We start from the raw sequence: 18,041 nt of genomic DNA on the forward strand, positions 1-18,041 counted from the left end.
AGAAATGTCTTCACTCTCTCCTCCATTTATTTATCAATAAAACTTTAACCAAAATCAATAACCCCAACATCATCAACTATATGACCTTTCTCTTCTTCATGTATATCTTCTCCCTGAACTCAACTCAGCAAATTAAAAAACCAATATCTTCATAAGTCATTAATTCTTTATTTTCCTCTTCGGTGCGTTGATTGATTTATTTGCCATAATACCTTCAATCTTTCATTAATCTCAGAAATTTAGCTCTTTCACGAGCCTCGATCTTGTATACAAAAAAAAAAAAAAAAAAAAAAAAAGGTCATATTTTTATATTTTTCCTCCCTCTCTCTTTCCTCCCTTTCCTCCTTCTCCTTTTTCTCTCTTTCCTCCCTCTCCTCTTTCTCCCTTTCCTCCTTCTCCCTTTCCTCCCTCTCCTCCTCTCCTTTTTCTCCCTTTCCTCCTTCTCCTTTTTCTCCCTTTCATCCTTCTCCTTTTTCTCTCTTTCCTACTTCTCCCTTTCCTCCTTCTCCTTTTTCTCTCTTTCCTCCTTCTCTTCTTCAACTGCTTTCTCCTTCTCCTCAACTCCTTCCTCATCCCTTGCTACCCTTGAGTTTGAGCCCCAAAGAATATTATACATTTTCTCATCTGGATTTTGAGATATTCTTGTATCTATAATTATTTTTCTCATAATAGGATACCAATAAGATTTGTTGATGATTTCTAAAAGAGTTTTATATTTCATAACTTTGAGAAGTTCATTTTTATTTAATATTTTAATCAAGTCTCTATTTGTGGGTTTAACAATATCAATATAAGGCCAGTTTTTTATGACAAAATTTCCATGTATATGCTCCAAATCATAAGGTATGTAATACCGAGCACCCTTTTCTTGTAGGTATCCCTGAATACAAAAATTATAATTCTCTTGTAGTCTTCTTCCTGCCATTTATGTATCACAAATATATGTGAGATTAATATTATGACAGGTAATACCACCCCATCTTCCCACTACCAAATGGTTTGTATTCCTCGGCTTTCTATCCTTATCTCATTACATTCCTTCTTTGTCATGCTAACCATCGCTATACTATCATATTTTTTTTTATTCTTAAAATCATGTATTTGTTGTTTACTAATTGTACTTCCACATAACTCTTTATCCTCACCAAGTGGATAATATTCTTCTTTACGAGACTGATTAAAATCATGCAGGTCTTCTAAGTTTATTGAAAAAAACCAATTATACCCGAAATCAGGCATATCATACCCCCATTTATTAATTCGCATATTAACTATGTGTCCTTTATAAAATTCAATTGTAAGCAGATAGTTAAATTGAATGAGGAAAGGTGTATGGTCAGTATAACCAGGTGTTGTGGTTGTAAAGTTTACTTGTTTAACAAAACGTGCTGTTTTCTTTAAAGATATACAGTCACGTGAAAAAGTCAGTACACCCAATGTAAAGTTTTGACTTTTTCAACATATTTCAACATACAGCTATTTGATCTTCATTTCAACAATATTGATAGATAAAGGTGATACAATATAACAAATATCATGAAACATTTACATTTTGTAGTCCATTGTATAATTTAAATAAACATAAATGCAAATTTCGCATGTGGAAAAAGTAAGTCCACCCCTGCATTTATCACTACTTCAAATACCTAAAATTAGAATCAGGTGCACTAGCTCAGGTGCAAATGATTAGAACATTGGAAGAGAGGATCTTGGAGGAACCTGTCTTATTTAAACCTCAGACATTTAATTTGGTTTGCTCTTTGTTGTTGAAGTGTGCGGCGTCACCATGCCTAGATCAAAAGAGCTATCTGAGGCCTTCAGAAAGAAGGTTAAAGATGCCCACGAGTCTGGGAAGGGATTTAAAAAGATCTCCAAACAATTTGAAATCAATCATTCGACTGTCCGGAAGATCATCTACAAGTGGAGAAGATTCCAAACAACTGCCAACTTGTTCAGGCCAGGCCGCCCCAGCAAGTTCAGCCCGAGAGCAGACTGCAAGATGCTGAAATAAGTCTCTAACAACCCCAGAATGTCATCACGGGACCTACAGGTAGCTCTTGCCACTGTTGATGTCAAAGTGCACGAGTCTACCATTAGAAAGAGGCTGCACAAATTTGATCTACATGGGAGGTGTGCCAGGAGGAAACCTTTGCTGTCCAGAAAGAACATTAGGGCAAGACTAAAGTTTGCCAATGAACACCTAGGCAAAGACCAGCACTTCTGGAACAATGTGCTCTGGACAGATGAGTCAAAGGTAGAGCTATTTGGCTACAGTACCAGAAGACATGTTTGGCGAAAACCAAAGACAGCATTTGACCACAAGAACCTGATACCAACTGTAAAGCATGGTGGTGGAAATATTATGTTTTGGGGCAGCTTTGCTGCATCAGGGCCTGGGCAGCTCACCATCATAGAATCCACTATGAATTCTTCATTGTACCAGAGGGTGCTTGAGGATAATGTGAGGCCATCTGTCGGAAAGTTGAAGCTCAACCGAAGGTGGACCTTGCAACATGACAATGACCCTAAACATACCAGTAAAACCACCAAGGAATGGCTGAAAAGAAAGAAATGGAGGGTTCTGGAATGGCGAAGTCAAAGCCCGGATCTAAATCCCATCGAGATGTTGTGGGGATATTTGAAACGAGCTGTGCATGCAAGAAACCCCTCAAACATCACACAGCTGAAATAATTCTGCATGGAGGAGAGGGCAAAAATTTCTCCCAGTCGATGTCAGGGACTGGTAGACTGTTATAAGAAACGCCTACTTGAGGTTGTTTCTGCCAAAGGGTCAACACCCCCTATTAGAGCCAAGGGTGTACTTACTTTTTCCACATGCGAAATTTGCATTTATGTTTATTTAAATTATACAATGGACTACAAAATGTAAATGTTTCATGATATTTGTTATATTATATCACCTTTATCTATCAATATTGTTGAAATGAAGATCAAATAGCTATATGTTGAAATATGTTGAAAAAGTCAAAACTTTACATGGGGTGTACTTACTTTTTCACGTGACTGTATATTGTGATAAATCACTGAATCTAATTGTCATTCACATCTGTAGGGTTTGGATAATTGATTAATTTATAAGTATTTTTCATATTAATATTTTTTGTTATATTATATTTTTGTCGTTCAGCCTGTGCCTTTGTATAATAATTTGATAAATCAATATCCTGAGAGGATTCTCCAAAGATAGAACCATCTTTTCCAACAAAAGTCATTTATATTAGATTAAAAATGACATCATAAAAATGTTCATTATTGTTGAGTTGAAATAATACATATAAACATAATTGAACACAACATTTAGAATTAATTTCTTGAACTTGAAATGTTTGATAAACACCATTCTGTAAGAATTGTATTACTTCAACAGGTGGTGGAATACCATAACTATCAAAATAATATTTATCCTGACTATTATGAATACAAACCCAATGAGAACCATTCTGTGTGTCTAAATTCATAATAATATTCTTTGTATTCTTGGACAACTTTGTTAATTCATCTCTCATACAGATTACCACATTATCAATTTTTAGTTTTTTACAATACTTAGCTAGTTCTATATTTGACATTGTATTCTTTCCAAATTGTTTAAACCATTTATCCATTTATTTATAAGAAAGATACAATCCATTACCCCGTTTAGTTAGTTTAACACCCGCTTGAGCGATAGAGGAAAGCATATCTCCAACTAACAATCTCGCTTTATCAGGTAGGCTTTCAAGCTTTTCAGCAAAATCTACAATTACACCACTTCCACGAATTTGTTTCTCCAACTCCTTGTTATGTCTTTCCAATTCTTTTTGAGCTTTTAGTTGTGCCTTCCTTTCGTTAGCAGTTTTTACCGCTGCTGAAATACCACCAGACAATGCTCCCGTCGCACTTAAACCAGCAAATAAAGGAATTAGAAATGGGAGGAATCCTCCACTCGTTTCCCTTGTTGAATATTTCTTTAACATTGGTTTTGTCATTTTAATTTTAAGTGATCCAACATCATGTAGTGTTTTCACCTGCTCTCTTGTGAGTAAAACATCAATTCTTACTGCTCCTTTTCTTTGAATTGTATTAACATTAATAATACAAGGCTTTTGATTTTGAATACAAGATGTTAATTTATTAAGATTGATTTGATTAACATATACCGGTTCTTTCCTATTCATTTATTTATGAGAAAAAATCTATGTGATATTAATCATAACACCATTATCTGTATTAATCTGTAATTCTGTTTCTTCCAAAAGCAAACAATATGTATTAACCTCTTCCCTCTCCCCTCTTTCAATGTATAGAGAAGTATCCACTCTATTATTGTTGTTTTCATGTTTTGTTATGCATTATGTTTTGCACTCTGTCAAAGCACCTTTGGGCTTCATGAAAAGCGCTATACAAAATAAATGAATTATTATTATTATTATTATTAGACTTTATAGTTTCTTTTTGAGAACTCAGGTCAATTGCGTAGATCGTATAAAGTTTTTGAAACGCAACTATATCCAAAATAGGCTCATTATTACCGTTGCTTTCACACACCTTTTGGTAAGACTTGTAGGCTTCCGCATAATCATTTTTTTCCCAAACAATTTCCAATCTATCTCGCGGATAAAATGTGCCATCAAGAGAAACCCGAAGTTGTTTCACCTTAGCATTACCACACAGCGCATTATTCTTATCAGTACCATCCTCTCCATCTGGTTTTTAAAAAAGGAGCCAGAACGTGGCTTTCTTTGAAGAACACACAAATTCCAAGTGTAGGTAGTGTGTTACAGTTTAATGTGTTGACATCTTCTTTTAAGGTATGATACATTTAGCAGGGTCTTTGAGTTAAGTCTTCTATTCAACATCTCTTCAGTTTTAAGATTAGGAGTATATTCACTGATATACCAACACAAATCATTAATAACAAATTTATTATTGTCGCCAAAAAGCATTTTCAGCCCCAAAAAGCAATCTATTTACATTATCATTCCTTTGTAGTTGAAATCTAATTTTACGCCCATACAAAACTTTGTCATAATCACAAAATCCAAATATACCTTTCAGAGGTACTGCTACGGTAAAACTATTCTCTGTTTTAGTGTCATCATTATACATTGCCTTCCTTTGACTATAACCAGGGTCTGCGTTTGTACCCCTTGACGTATCAGGAATAAAACCTTCAACAGCTCCCTTACCCATTCTATCACTAAACGAATATAGTGTAAATTTCATCATTTCAGATGTAGCAGAGACATAATCAACCGCTTCAACCTCTTGTGTTTCAATATACAGGCAGACACTATCAAACATTTTCCAGAAGAAATCATTTACGAGTGTAGCATTAGTATTATTCGCAGCCTTAGTGAATTTAAATTTACACAGCAAGAAACTATCAGCTAGATTCAAGTAAGTTTGTTGATTATTTATTTCAAAACTTTTTGTTCCGTTTGAATTCCAGTCTGTTCCTGTTATAGCATTTACCTTAAAATAGTCTTCCTTTTTAGTGGAGTTTGAAATGATAATCGTATCATCCAAATCATAGATACTATCAATCGCTTCCATACTTGTATTTATATAGCATTAAAATCGTTGAAACCCTGACCCAAGTATTTTAATGATTTTTTGTCGTTCTTGTGAAGATAGTTGAGTTTTACCTTTTTTAATTTCTTTGATTGATTGTAATTTATGAGACTCCTTTTGAGCATCTTTATACTCTTTATAGCACCCGCAACTGAGCCCACGGCAGAAGCAGTTGAACCAATTAGGTCTTTATGTTTAAGAATGGTTGAACCAATACCCATTAGAGTATCAATTATCCCATCTCCTTTATTTCTAAATTGATGTCCCACACCCCGTTGTCTCTTAGGTTTATAGTATCCTCTACCAAGAAACATACCTTCACCCTTATAGTATGGTGAAAGGAACATCCCATCCCCTGTAATTACTTTATATTTTCCCAACTCGTGTTTTCTCACAATAACCATTATTTATTTATTGAAAAACTTCACGTAGGTGAATTCTGATTTATATAATTTCTTCATTAAAGGAGATCATACGATTATCTTGATCGGTTATCCTAAAATTTACTCTGTGTATGGTTTTTCCTGACACAGGTAAATAGACAAGATTTTTTGGTTCCATATTAAATTTATAACCAATCGGGGTTGAGTATGCGCTGAATGAAAATATTGTATTTGTTCTTATTCCATCGTTATAAGCAGCATCAATCAAATCACAATGAATTAATACTGAATTTATACCGGAGGATATTTGAATGACATTATCACTGTAAAACATCCCGTTAGTTTCAATCCTTTTTGAAGAGAAACCCAATAGCTCTCTAAACGATTTTTCAATCGTGAAATCAACTTTATAATTATTTTTAAGTTTAATAGTTGATTTTGAAGTGTTTTTGAATATCTATTACAATATTTTTTGGTTCATCACCTTGTTCTTTCATAAGGCGAGAGACTTCAGAAGATATTTGAGAAATCTCGTAAGCTCAGCGGTCCGTCGCTGAGTTTTCTGGATGCCCAGTTTTCTCTCAGCGGTCCGTCGTTTGTGATCCAATAACTTTCGTTCTCTGTATTCCCAGGCTTTTCACCCATAGCCTACTTCCTTGTGTAAATCTCAACTCAAAAAAAAAAAAAAAAAAAAAAAAAAAAAAACATTTCCTTCTCTGTTCTCATTCGTTTATTCATTCTTATTCGTTCGTTCGTTCTTCGACCACGTGTTTCTCCCCCATTTCCCCAGATAGTTTTCACTCATTAACCTTCAATGTTTACACTTTCCCCTCAAGTTATGTATTCCGTCATATTTTATAACACCTTTTTCTTCTTCTTCTTTAAAAGGCTGCTTTCGACTTGCTCACCAAATCAATTCATCCCAAAAAAAATATCCATCTCCTATAGTGCCTTTTTTCTACATTCCCTAAACTCTCCTGCACTCCATCCTCCATCCAGCATCCTTAAACGTATTTTTAACTCGAAGGTCACAAGAAACTCATTTTGCAATAAATGTTCGTTTCCCATAAATCGTACACTTTCAAAAATCCAATCTCACCCCTCCCCTCCAAATCTTCCCCATAACCCCTCCCCTCCAAATCTTCCCCATCACCCCTCCCCTCCAAATCTTCCCCATCACCCATCCCTTTCAAATCTCCCCCCTTGCCCCCTCCCTCCTAAACTACCCCCTCACCCCTCCCCGCCAAGACGCCCCCTCGCCCCTCCCCTCCTAGACTCCTGCCTCACCCCTCCCCTCCAAATCTCCCCCATATCCCATCCCTTTCAAATCCCTCCCCTTGTCCCTTCCCTCCCAAACTCCCCCCTCACCCCTCCCCTTCAAATCTCCCCACCCTCATTGCTTCTCAATTTCCCCCCTCTCACTCCCCCTCCTCAAAGCGTCCTCCCCGCTTCTTCCCCCTTCAAACTCTCACCTCCATCTCCCCCAACCTTCTGCCTCGCTCTTCCCCCTCCTCAAATAACACCTCATTGTGGCTCACCCAATCACCATCAAACCTTTTGTCCGCCCCATCCTTCCCTTTCTCCGAGCTATTCTGAAATCTCTGACACACCTTCAACAGCTCTCCCTATCTCTTCCACCTCTTCCACATCTTACCCTACCCCTCCTCCCCCCTGTTCTGTATCTGATGCTCCCCCTTCCTCTTCATTAACGGTATGGACCTCAAACATCCGGGGCCTTCGTTCAAACTTAACTGATCTCTCCATACAGGTTGCTTCTGTCAAACCAGACGTGATCTGCTTAACAGAAACTTTCCTCCTTTATGATGTCTCTGATTCCATAGTATCTCTCCCGGGCTACTCCCTCCTCCGGTATGATAGACCTGAGCCTCGTCCTGGAGGCGGGGTTGCTATCTTTATCAAAAACTCTCTTCCTCACTCGCCCTGCACTGCACTCTCTCCACCTCACCCCCAGGAATACCTCTGGCTACGGCTTCCCCTTCGCTCCCACCTCTTGTTCATATGTGTGTTGTACCGTCCACCAAACAGTGATGACTCCATCTACATCTCGCTGTCTGATGATATGGACCAACTTCTATCTACTCATCCCAACTCTCTCTTCCTCATATGTGGTGATTTCAATTGTCACCATGCCAGTTGGCTGGGTGTGGGTACCTCTCTCACCAGCCATGGCTCTTCAGCAAAGGACTTCTGCGACTCACTGGGACTGACACAATCTGTCAATTTCCCGACCCGGATCTCAGTCAACGGAACGTCTTCTCTTCTGGACTTGGTTATGACTAACTTCCCTGAAAATGTCTGCTGCTCTTCTTCTGCTCCAATCGGATCATCTGATCATGTCCTTGTTAAAGTGGACATCTCTCTGACCATCCTCAGGGAGCCTGCTCAGCGTCGACGAGTCTGGCATTTCACTCAGGCCAACTGGCACGGTCTTCAAGCAGCCATCAATCATCTGGACTGGTCTCCCATCTCTACCACCTCTGACATCAACTCATCCTGGGAATTCTTCCAAAGTAAATTGCTCTCTCTCATGCACAGATTTATCCCATCTCGTCTTCAGTTGTCATACCCTTCCTCCCGTCCATGGTACACGGAATCTTGTGGTGAGGCTGTTGCCCAGAAACAACTTGCCTTCGTCTCCTGGAAAGCAAATCCAACGGAAGGAAATCTCATTTCCTTTCACAAAGCCCGAAACAAGTGTGTGTCCACCCTCAGGAGAGCCAGGAAACAATATCTCTCCGTTCTCAAGACCGAACTCTCTTATCTGTCTCCCTCTTCCAAATCCTGGTGGCGTCTGGTCAAATCCGTTTCTGGTGTTTGTTCCCCCTCCATCCCCTCCCTTACCTCAAACGGCTACACAGCTGACTCCGCACGTGAAAAAGCTGAATGCCTCAACTCTGTGTTTGCCTCTAAATCTTGTGTCCCAAACCCATCCCTCTCTGTACCCACCATACCCAGTCGTACCCTGCTGCTCCTGGACTCCGTGTCCTTTCCTCCTGACAAGGTGGAAAAGTTTTTGTCAACCCTCGACTCTGATTCTGCAACTGGACCCGACGGCATCAGCCCACGGGTCCTAAAATCCTGCTCTGCTGCTCTATCTCACCCTCTCTCTGTTCTCTTCACCCTCTCTTTTGCTCAAGGTCAACTGCCATCTGCTTGGAAATCAGCCAACATCACCGCTTTGCACAAAAAAGGTGCAAAAACAGATCCTAGCAACTACAGACCAATCAGCCTTCTCCCAATTATCAGCAAAGTCATGGAATCCATCATTGCTTCGGATATGAAATCTTTCCTCTTCTCCAATGGCTTGATCTCTGATCATCAATTTGGTTTCAGACCAGGTCACTCTACTCTGGACATGCTGCTTCTGCTGTCTCAACAATGGATGGAGGTCCTCAATGCCAAACAGGAAATTAGAGCTGTCTCCCTCGACATATCACGTGCCTTCGACACGGTCTGGCACCCCGCTCTGCTCACCAAACTCTCCTCCTTTGGTATCCATGGAAATCTCCACGCATGGCTGGCGGACTTCCTCTCTAGTCGTCGTCAACGTGTGGCCCTGAATGGGTTTCTCTCATCTCCTCTTCCTGTTCAGGCTGGAGTTCCCCAAGGCAGTGTTCTGGGCCCCGTGCTTTTTCTGGTCTTCATCAATGATCTCTCTGACTCTCTCGAAAATCCTCTCTATCTCTTTGCTGATGACTCCACTCTCTGCCGCTCCATTCCTCTTCCCTCAGATCGGCAGTCTGCTGCCTCCTCACTCTCTGAAGACTTGGACAAAATCACAGACTGGTCAAACAAGTGGAACATGTCTTTCAATCCTGACAAATCTCACACTCTTACTATGTCTCTCGGAAAAGATCGACTGGACAACCCTCCCATCTACTTTCTCAACAATCCTCTCCAAGAAGTTCTGTCGCTCAAGATTTTGGGTCTCACTATCTGCCATGATCTTTCTTGGGAAAACCACATTTCCAAGCTGGCCTCCAAAGCCAGTCGCCGACTGGGCATCCTCCGTCGTGCGAAGTCCTTCCTCGGCACACCTGAGCTCCTCACCACATACAAGGCTTTCATCCGCAGCTCAATGGAATACTGTTCTCCCCTATGGGCCGGTGCTCCTGCCTCACACCTAGCTCGGCTTCACGCTGTTGAAACCAAAGCTTTCAGAATTATTGGAATCTCCCGCGATGAAGCTATCTCTGAGGGCCTTTCACTCACTCACCGCAGGCAGGTAGGTGGTCTTTCTGTCTTCTACCGACTCCTCTCCGGCCTTGCACCCCCAGCTCTCTCTGTGCTCTGTCCCCCAAATATTCCTACAGGTCGCACAAGATCTGCCAGCAACCCTCTGATGGTTAAACTGCCGAAATCTCGGCTCTCTGCTCACCTTCACTCTTTCATTCCTCTTTTCTCCCGCCTCTGGAACAAACTCCCTCACTCCCTTCAATCCCACTCCTCCCTCCAGGTCTTTAAAACAGCTGTTCACCACCATCTCTTATCTTCCCCCATCCAAAACCTTGATCTTTTCTACCCCCGCTAATTCACCCCAGATCCACCTTGTTTGAAATTCCAACTTCTTTCCTGGAAGTCCTGGCAGTGTCCATATGTTTTATACCTCTCCCACCGCCCCCTTCCCATGCCCCCCCCCCCCCCCCAAAGCCCTCGCCCTCTCTCAGATCTCTCGGTGTCTCCATTTCTCTCGGTCCCTGCTCTCAAATGTTGTGTTTGTGTCCTTCCCCCTCTCTCCCCATCTTGTCTACCGCTCCCGATGTTATATGTTTTATGTGTCGGTTTGTCTTTCTGTGTGATTAATGTTCGCTCTTTCACGAGCCTCGATCTTGTATACAAAAAAAAAAAAAAAAAAAAAAAAAAAAAAAAGCTCCGGGTGAAACGGTTATAGTTTTATATCCACTTCCTGGATTATAACTAAACTTGTTGTTTTTCTCTGTGATATTAAAAAGGGTATTATAAGTTTCCATCGACAATAAAGATGCCTCATATTCTTTTGTGGGGTCAAGTTGTCGTGGGTAAGGGAATGAAGCTGCGTAATCACTCGTTGTGAAATAAAAACTAAGAATTGTGCTTCTCATCTTATTTAATATCTAATAAAATACCTTTGCATTAATATAAAATAAATAACCACCTTTAGAGGCCATTTTTCCCCACAAAGCGGGGGTTGGCCTTTTTCGGGAACCTGGTTGTTGTTGTTTTTCGGTCCCCTTTTTGAAGCAATGTTTTACGGCCAGATGCCCTTCCTGACGCCAACCCTTTTTGCCACCTTTAACGACAAACAGGGATTTACCAGTGAACTGGTACTCAATTTGCCGACCTCAGAAGGATGACAGGCTGAGTCAACCCCCCTGGCGTTAATTCAGCGATCGACTGGGATTACGAACCCAGGATCCTAGGATCTAAGCCGGCACCCTAGCCGCTAGCCCAACACCAGGTTGATTTCACGATTGAAAAATCATTGCATTGACATTTATTAATTATTTTCATATTCACCAACTGATCTAAAATGACAGATGCTTCATTAAAACAATTGTTGTTTCCAGCCTTCTTACTACCTAACAACAATAATAGCCTATTAACTAATTGTGATGGGTCATTTGGAAGAAAGCTCACACCCGAACCAAGCTTACTTAAAGCATCAATAATATGTTTCTCCTTCTCATTCTTCTTACTTTTACCAGCAACAGAAACTCCATAATCAAGTGCGTTTAGCAACTCAATATACTCTCTATCTTCCTCTCTTTCCATATCAAGTGGTTCATCAAAATATTTTGAACCGCTGAATCCGGAGTTTGTTAGAAGAAACATTAATCTTGGAGTTAATTCAACATTTGGATGAGCAGAACTTAAGAACACCAATTTATCATTAAATATCAATACCTTTTCTTTCACAAGATAGAACTGTGCTGGTTCTTCTGTTGGAATGAGACCTGCTCTGGTTTTTGAATCCGCCGAATATTCATTGTTTTGAAGAGCTTCCACAATATAATTAGGGGGTTGATTTACCTCCTCAAGTTTCCTAAATAATCCTTCATCATCATATCCTAATTCTCCAAGTTCTTGCTCTGTCATTTGACTAAAATCTTTGAGCATTTGAAGTTTTTTCGGAGTAAATTCTACCATGGGAACTGTAGGTGAAATCATTTGTTGAGTTTTTTAAAGTGGTTTAAAAATTTTCTCTTGTTTTCTTTCAAACGCTTCTTCGCCCGTCAGTTTCTGTCTCCTTTTTTTTTTAAATGTCTTTCTGTTGCTTTACAACTTTTGAAACCAACTCTTGATGTTCTTTAAACTTTCTTGCTCTTTCTTCGGTATTCATTTTCTGTATTTATTTATTGAAAAATATCATTTCATGAATTGTAAAGGTCAATGGGAAAATTTTCCTTTTCTTCGTCATCATAGTAAATGTGTTGAAATAAATCCTTTTCTTCAAATATTTCATCAAATTCTTTATTGGTATTAATAAGAGTTGTTATTTCTTCTTCACTAATACTTGTATCTCTGCTTTTCATACATTTGCGTTGAGTCTCCTCATCGATATCAAAACCGAATGATAAAATCCTAACTCCATCACCACGCAAATGTTTACTAATTTGTCTCATTCCTTCAGGATTAGTTTCTAAAAGCCCAAGACCATTAGATTTTACTTTATTTAACTCACGCTTACAATGTGAATATTTTGTAGAACCAAGAGAGACCTCCTCAAATATTTGACCTTTGTTCCTCAATCACATATGTTCCTCCATTGAAATGTAGTAATAATCTTTCCCTTCTACTTCTCCTGGTCGCATTGCTCTGGTTGTAGTACCTACAAAACGAATCATAGGGTGTTTTTTCAAAAAACCTTCAATCTTTTCATTTTTACTCTTCAAGAGTTTAGATTTATGAAAGTTCTTTCCTGAAGCAGATTTACCCGCAAGATTAATAATAATAGTTGTCATTTATGTGTGTAAAATATCAGTTAGTATCTCATCTTGTTTCACAACAATATATTTATATTTTCCAATCATGTGTTTCATATAATTTTCAAAATCTTTTTTAGCCGCGTCGCAGACGCTGCTCATAGAGTGCACTCTGCTGTTGTTGTTGTTACCACGTCTTCTTCTTCTTCTTCTTCTTGTTGTTCTTGCAGAGAAGACAAAACCTCAAAGCTCCACCCATTCTGGGAACCATAGCTCCACCCATTCTGGGAGAGCCTTCATATAAACAAATATCCACCATTTTATTAACTCGCATAGCTTTGAGGCCTGTTTTGTAGGCCCGTGGTGTCTTCCTCTCACACAGTTTTCTTTCAAATCAAATTCGATATATCATTTCATTTTTCACAGTCGCCAACATAGTTTTAGACTCGGTTGAAAAAAAACGGGAAGAAAATGCGATGAAAGTTGCCCTTTATAGAACGAAATGAATTCTCAAAGGCCTGTAACTTCAAGTCCATTGACATATTTTTTTTTTAAATCGCGGCATGCTCAGTCATACACCGCCCGAAATAACAGACGGGAAAATGCCGAGATATATATATATTTTGTTTAAATCGTGGCATGCTCAGTCATACACCGCCCGAAATAACAGACGGGAAAATGCCGAGATATATTTAAAATTCGTCCATTAATGACAATCGTCACGATGAAATATTTAATTTATACTTCGTCACAATAATGTGGAGAGAGGAGCATAGCTTCGTTCACGTGTCGCCACATACGGGAAATTGCCGAGATTTTTTTTTTTTTACATCGCGGCATGGTCAGTCATACACCGCCTGAAATAACAGACGGGAAAATGCCGAGATATATTAAAAATTCGTCCATTTGATGACAATCGTCACGGTGAAATATTTAATTTATACGTCGTCACAATAATGTGGAGAGGGGAGCATAGCTTCGTTCACGTGTCGCCACACACGGGAAATTGCCGAGATATTTTTTTTTTTCAATCGCGGCATGGTCAGTCATACACCGCCTGAAATAACAGACGGGAAAATGCCGAGATATATTAAAAATTCGTCCATTTGATGACAATCGTCACGATGAAATATTTAATTTATACGTCGTCACAATAATGTGGAGAGGGGAGCATAGCTTCGTTCACGTGTCGCCACACACGGGAAATTGCCGAGATTTTTTTTTTTTTTAATCGCGGCATGGTAAGTCATACACCGCCTGAAATAACAGACGGGAAAATGCCGAGATATATTAAAAATTCGTCACCACACACGGGAAATTGCCGAGATATATTTTCACTTTGCACAAAAATAACATCAAGTAATCGAATGAATAGGAATGTCCTGTGCTTATAACATCGACGTTATAGGCACAGCTGCATCTAGGCATTGTGTAACATCGACGCGGCTTTTGTTTTAATTAAAACTTTTTGTACTTGTTACTACATAACGTAGAGCAATTATCTCTCCAAAAATTATTTATATCTATTGAATTTAACTTAAATAAAATAAAAGTATTAGCATTGTTTCTTATTGAGCGCCGAGGGAGTCGAAAATATGACTGACTAAGATAAATACAATTACAAGAAGAATGTCTCCCTCTTGTATAGTAGCTATCCATTACTGTTTGGTTTCTCTCATGAACACAATCATCAAAGATAACGAGGTTCTTTTTTGATTTATCTAAATCTTGAGGTGAAGGTATATCATCCGTATTTTCACTGAGAATACAAGTTATGGGTTTTGGTTTCGGTTTTGATTTCTGTGCATCACAAAATAATTGTATTATATCTTCAATATTATCATCATTTAGTTTGTTTTGAAGTTTAAATAAACCGATAATGTCTTCCTTTTTAAGACCCGCATTAAAACCCTGTGAGAGTAGTTGATACTCAGGTTGAAAACTTGACTTCGTAAAAATTATTAAATTAGCATAACCTAAAAAATTAGGACTAAGGAGCATCTTTAAAAGCAAACAGGTTTTTCCACATCTGCTTGAACCAACTATTAGACATCTCAATGAATCTGGAAGATTTTTATGGTTATTAAATTTTATCTTATTTTCCCAAACGGGTAAAAAATCGTTCATTTATATATTTTGAAAAAAGGAGATCTAACTTTTTTGAGCTTTTTTAGAAACTCTATATTTTATCCTGAGTTCAGGTTTAATTTCAAAATAATCCATTATTTTATTTATATAGTATCTTGTATTAACATTTCCATTAAAATTATTTTGAATAATAAATATCATTAAACCCTTATACATTTCCTCAATATAAATACTCTTCCCTTGAAAGAAATGGTGTATTATCATCACAATACTTAACATTCATCTCTCTTATTAATCTTGTAAAGTAATTCATTTTTGGTTCTAATTTAAAAGAGTTATATATGTATATATATATTTTTTATTATCATTAATTATAATTAAATCACAGAAAATACATTGTTTATATGAACCCTCATTATTAAGCCCTATTCTACCACAACGGCAGCAGATTTCTAAATTATCATATGGAGAGTCTGGAAATTCTAAATCTCCTTCAGAATTTATTATATTTAAACAGTAAATATTTACTAAAACTAAACGCACGTTTATTAGTTAATAAATACAATGTTTCAAAGCACAAAATACAAATTTCAATCAATCTCTACTTCGGTGGAAGATATAGAAAAATATGTCAAAGATAAATATGGAAATTTTTGGGTAAAACCAGTTATGGAAAATAACATGAGCCCCTCTATTTCATTTAAAGGAAGAGCTCTAACTATGTCTGGAAAGACATCCATTAAAGTAAATCTAACAAAAGTTTCTCCTCTACTGGCAATTTATTCAAAGCTTGAAAAAGTGATCGATCGCGATACTTTGAAAAATAATGATAAGACCATCAACAATACTCGTGGAGAAATTTGTATTTACTTTAATAATCCAAAGGGTGCAGATGTAAGTAAAATGAATGATGTTAATATTTCTGGTGAAATGTCATTTCGTTCTATAATAGTTAGAGATTATTTAAAGATAACTTTTGATATTAAAAATGTAGAGATTGAATCCGTTAATGAAAGAAAGTATATAGATATGGGAATATTGTGAATGTATATGGGAATATTTTTGGGAATATTTTTCCCAAAGAAAGTATATGGGAATATTTTTCCTGCTAATTAAATGAGTGATAGTTCCTGCTCAGAAGTTTCCTCATATACTGAGAGCCTCTGTGATACAGAGAGCCTCTGCTCCTGTGATACGGAGAGTCTAGGTCCAGTAGATAGTTTTGATTCAGAGTCAATATGATAGTTATGATAGTAGTTTTATTGATGACTCTCAGATGTCTGATTGTGAGATTGATTGTGAATATGACCCTGGTCCTGATATGGATTTGGAGATGTAAAGGAGTTTTAGTTTAAGTAAAGTTATATACAGACTAGGCATTTAATATGGAATATTTTTTTGTGGGGGTGAACTTACTTTTCAAGATGTCTTAGAACCAAAAGTTCATTGGAATTATGTTGAAATTATTCAAGATTTTGTTAATGTGACCTTTAAAAGAAACAAAAACCACATTTGACATTTCGAAACAAATAAATTGATCCTTGAAAGTGATGTAAACTGATATCGAACTCAATTCATGGACAGTACTGTGTTAAACTTCTGTACGTTTTCCAGAAGTATCTCTTTATTTTGCACATTAGCCAAAAAAAATTTATAACAAAAACAAAAGTTAAATTACGACTGGGATTACGGACAGTAAAATTACAGTTCAGTACTTCGTGTAACCCCCACGAGCATTCAGGAGAGCACGTGCACGTTGAGGCATGCTGTTCACGAGATTTGCCAAGGTTTGGACAGGAATCGCTTGCCATGCAGTGACAATAGCCTGCTGCAATTCACGCACAGAGGTCGGCTGCTGGTCCAAGTGGTCGATTTGACGCGTTAATTCTGCCCACAAGTTCTCTATCGGATTCATATCCGGGGACATGGCAGGCCACTCCATATGCTCTACACCACGGTCAACAAGAAAGTGTTGGATCATGCGAGCACGATGAGGCCGTGCATTGTCATCTTGGAAGACAAAGTTTCCTCGAAAGGCTGCACGAGCAAATGGAAGCAATGTTTCTTCCAGAATGGCCCTGTGCTTGAACTGGTTCAGGTTTCCATTCAGAACAACCAGGTCAGTTTTTTCCCCTGCATGAAAAGCAGCCCAAACAGTCACCCCACCACCTCCAGCTTGGACTCTTGGCACTATACAATCTTTGTTGTCGGCTTCATGCACTTGTCTGCACACTCGGACGTGACCATCTTGACGATAGACAAGAAATCTAGACTCGTCACTGAAGATCACGTGATTCCAGTGTCCTGGCTGCCATTGACGGTGCTCTCTGGCCCACTGCAATCGGCGCTGGCGGTGTTGTCTGGTCAGGTGTGGCTTTCTCAGGGGATGACTGGCACGATAGCCTGCTTGAACCAGTCGTTGGTTGACTAGCCTTCTGGATACAGGCACATTTGTCAGTTGCTGCCACTCAGCCCTAAGCCGATTAGCTGACTTGGTACGGCCATTGCGGACTAACCGGTGCAGCTGGCGAACATCCCTCCTTGTGGTTCTGCGGGGACGTCCTGGCCTTGGTATTGGAGTAGGGCCACCCCTCTGAGCATTTCGTTTCAGGATCTTTGACACCTGACCTTGAGTGATGCCATACTGCCGAGCAATAGCACGGTTTCATGCCGTAATTTCGTAAAGCCACCACTCCATGACAAACAGCATTGTCGAGTTGACGGACCATCTCCAGAGGAAGCGGCAATAACTTTTGGAGACGTGCAGCAGTTGTTTTCCACTAATACAGAACGCAACAACCCTTGTATACCCGACTGTGAAGCCAATCATCAAATGCACCTGTCTGTACCTTTTGCCACGCCACCTGTGAGATAATCCTGTTGTTGACTTCTTGCTGCGACAGACAATCAGTGACATGGTTCTTTGAACAAATAAATCACCAACGTGTAAAAGAAACTCACTAGATTGATATACTGAGTTAAGAAAGTAAACCCAAGTCAAGAAAAAAAATATATTCCATATTAAATGCCAAGTCTGTAAATAAAAAACAAGCCAAAAAGGCGTTTTCGTTTA

Source organism: Myxine glutinosa, chromosome 12, assembly GCF_964187855.1.
Source record: "Myxine glutinosa chromosome 12, kmMyxGlut1.1, whole genome shotgun sequence".
In the NCBI taxonomy this organism is placed as follows: Eukaryota; Metazoa; Chordata; class Myxini; order Myxiniformes; family Myxinidae; genus Myxine; species Myxine glutinosa.